Genomic DNA, 4217 nt, shown 5'->3' with positions numbered 1-4217 from the left:
TATATTTTCATATATATATATATATATATATATATATAGTGTCATTTTCACCATATCTCTGTTTAAGAGCATTCTATATTGGAAAGGTAATTTTTTACTCTTGTGCTGCTAAGGTTAATTTATAGATAACATTACGTATCATAAATATATACAGTAAATATTTTGAAACTTTTTTGCATCATTTTCCGAAACTACAGTTTAACTGAAAATGTATTTCCCATTCATCCATTTATTCCCCCATTCAAATATTCTTCTTACAAGTCTTGATCTTGATATTAATAACATTTATTTGTCATCAATACAGTAAAAACAGTAATATTGTGAAATAGTATTACAATTTACATTAACTGTTTTCTGTTGGAATATATTTTAAAGTGTAATTTATTTTCCTGTGATGCAAAGCTGAAGTTTCAGCATCATTACTCCTTCAGTGTCACATGAGCCTTCCGAAATCATTCGAATATGCTGATTTGCTGCTCAAGAAACATTTCTGATAATTATTAATGTTGAAAAAAGTATTCTTTGATGAATATGAAGTTCAAAAGAACAACATTTTTAAGTGAAAATCCTCAACATTATCTATGTATTTACTGTCACTTTTGATCAATTTAATGCATCCTTGTTGAAAGAAAGTATTAAAAAAAAACTAAATCTTGCTGAACTGTACAATAGTAGTGTATGCACTTCATTTACACCTATTAGGTGCAGAATTGGTTGAAATAGATTATTTACACACATTATCATTGTCATTGCTTTAAACATGTAATAATTCATTATTTTTATGATGGATTTTCATAAATTAAGGATAAGGTCTGGGTCTTTTGACTCACTCTCGATAGATAGATAGATAGATAGATAGATAGATAGATAGATAGATCCCTTTAAAAAAAATAATAAATAAAGATGAAACAATATTACACCAATGAAAGTTGATTAAGTGTGAAATGATCAATACGTGTGGCTCCCATCCAGACCTCAGCCCCAAAGCATGTTGATCCAGGATTCTACTTGGCAATATAACAATAAGCTAATTTAAGATCCCTATATGAGTTTTTGAACAGTGCACAAACGTGTGTTGGTATAGTGTTTTCTTATTCTTATAAATGAGATTTCAGAGCATTGGTTACAGAAGAGCATCTATGCCTCAGCAGTCAGTGATGAAATGGGCAGAAGATTGAGACCTGCATTTAGCCAAGTAATTATAGCAGAAAGCTATTTGTATAGTCGAGTATTTCACACAGTGTAAAAGAAGGTCAAAGAATCCTCAATCTTGTTGGCAACGCTTGGTGTGTAAATTAATTGCGGGCGGAGGCTTTATGGAATAATTGAATCAAGTAGCAGACTTATATCGGCATAAAATTGCAAAGCTAACCTTCAAATAAGAAGTGAACTCTCCGGAGGCTGTCCTGTTTTTTCTCTCGTCCAGCCGATTCATTTTTTCCTCTCTACCGCAGAGATAAACCAGGAGGTGCAGCAATCAGCGCCGAGGTCGCAGTCGTGTGTGCGAATACATTTTACAGTCTGAAATTAGTTTGTCTTGCATGTGTGTTGATAAATTCAGAAATTGCTTCATCAGCACCAGGAAACAGTACATGGAGTGTGTAATGGCATATTAGCTAATAGATTGTTAATTAATTGTACACATTGCCATGCTAAGTTTAGCCGAAGAGGCATGCTAATCATTTGTAATGAGGCAATCAGTGCTAGCGATGCTTGCAGTTAGATTAGTTATTTACTCAGTGTCCTCCAGCATATGAGCTCCTGGATGTCTGCGCTAGCGGTGTTTCTGCTTTCTTGATGTGATTCATCAGTGTTGTCTTCTTGTCTATCTTTTCAGTGAATCAGTTGAATCGTTTCGCAAAATTCAAGCATTTCTTGAATCAACAACTCACTGATTCACTGACTCATGACTTCATTCATTCTTTTTTTTTTTGCTGAATCGTAAGGAAACTTATTTTCGCTATGGAATAAAAATGCCATGTTTATGTATCGCAATGTATCCAAAGATAATTGCAGCTTTTTATCTCACAATTTTTTCTCATAATTCTGAGGTTGCACTTTGCTATTAATAGCTCACAATTATGAGATAGAAACTTGCAAATCTGGGGAGGGAAAAATAATTTTGATATTTAAACTTGCAATTACAGATGAAAAATGTCTTATTTGAGAGAAAAAGTTGCAGTCAGATAACTATTGGCCTTGATATGAGAAGCTGAAAAGTGTCCAAAACCCCTATGAAACCAACAAACAGACTAGTTCAGTCTGACATGCAAACCTGTTTAGGCTGCTGGAAGCTTCTGCACTCTATCATAGAATCACTGGGGTTGCAAGTTAAGGGTTATTTTTGTGATATTTTCCTCCTTTTTCACTGTGTATGAAAAGCCACAAGGCGGATATATAGAGTTAAATGTAATATTTCATGTGAAGCAAATCATTCCACTGTCTTGCACCCGATATTTTCATCTTAAGATGGCAAGTCAGTGCAGTGCATTGAAGCTGTTGGCTCTAATTTTGCAGGAAACTATGACGTGCGTCTGCCTACCCGACTCTGGCTCCCAGCTAAAATATATAAAACTCACCCAAAATAGCCTGTGTATCAACGCCCACTCACGCAGGTTCATGGCCTGCCCACAGCCATCATATTTCATCAATCTTTCAGCCACGTATTGACGGGACGTCCACACGCGTTTGTCTGATGGGTGTTGTAGCCCTGTGAAATATTAATTTCTGTATTATGGGAGGAGCTGCTGTCCCTAAATGTGAGAGGTATATTGCCCGGGGCACTAAAAACACTCATTCTGTTCATTAACCCAGCAGAAATAATGTCCATAAGTAGCATAATGGAACATGTATTGAACTCTTGGCCTGTTTAGTGCATAAATATGCCCATGTGATAGTCCTGACATGTCCTCATAGCAAACAATAAAGCCAATAAGGCCCCCATTATACAGGCTTTAATGTCATGGTTTCTCATTTATGGTCTTTACTGTGGTACTCTACACTGGTTCTCAACCTTTTTATACCCATGTAGGCTGGTATATTTCTCTGCTGTAATGACAAAGCTGCTTGTTTTCAAAATGTATTTACAGAAAGTAAGACTCGGAGTGTCAATAGAGTAAAAATAATACTGTGAAAAAAAATGTAATTCAACTTAAAAACTAAACTTAAGTATATTCAAATTGGCTGTACAAGTCATTTTGCATGCATTCATTCATTCATTAATTCATTCGTTTATTTACTGATTTTAAAAAATATATTTTCTCATTGAATCTTTTATAATCTAAAAAAAAGTATACTTATTAATTACATCTTTTTCCCCAGAGTAAAATAATTATAGATAAATTAAATTAAATTAAATTAAATTAAATTAATTTGTGATTTAAGTTTTAAGAGCTAAGAATTCTTCATGGTCCTCGCTGTTTTTTTGTTTTTTTTTTGGCCAATGAATATACATTATTTCTTCAGGAGTTCATGATTTACTAAGGATAACAATGATATATATATAATATATATTAGTGCTGTCAAACGATTCATCGCGATTAATCGCATTCAAAATAAAAGTTTTTGTTTACATAATATATGTGTGTGTACTGTGCATATTTATTATGTAGTTTTAATTGTGATGATTTTGGCTCACATTTAACAAAAGCCCACCATTTCACAATCTCAACAAATTAGAATACTTCATAAAACATTTTGAGTGAATTGTTGGCCTTCTGGAAAGTATGTTCATTTACTGTACATGTACTCAATACTTGGTAGGGGCTCCTTTTGCTTTAATTACTGCCTCAATTCGGCGTGGCATGGAGGTGATCAGTTTGTGGCACTGCTAGTACATGTACAGTAAATGAACATACTTTCCAGAAGGCCAACTATTCACTAAAAATGTTTTTTTTATTGAAGTATGAAGTTCTTATGAAGTATTCTAATTTGTTGAGATAGTGAATTGGTGGGTTTTTGTTAAATGTGAGCCAAAATCATCACAATTAAAATAACCAAAGACTTAAACTACTTCAGTCTGTGTGCATTGAATTTATTTAATACACGAGTTTCACAATTTGAATTGAATTACTGAAATAAATGAACTTTTCCACACAATTCTAATTTATTGAGATACACCTGTATTTATATATATATCACTCACAATTTCCTATAAAGTATTTTTACAGCTTGAAAAATAATTAAATATATTTGTGTTATGCAAGAGTTATGCCGGT

Source organism: Sinocyclocheilus rhinocerous, unplaced genomic scaffold (assembly GCF_001515625.1).
Source record: "Sinocyclocheilus rhinocerous isolate Xijiao unplaced genomic scaffold, SAMN03320098_v1.1 scaffold1946, whole genome shotgun sequence".
Taxonomy (NCBI): domain Eukaryota; kingdom Metazoa; phylum Chordata; class Actinopteri; order Cypriniformes; family Cyprinidae; genus Sinocyclocheilus; species Sinocyclocheilus rhinocerous.
Note: the sequence above shows the minus strand (reverse complement) of the source record.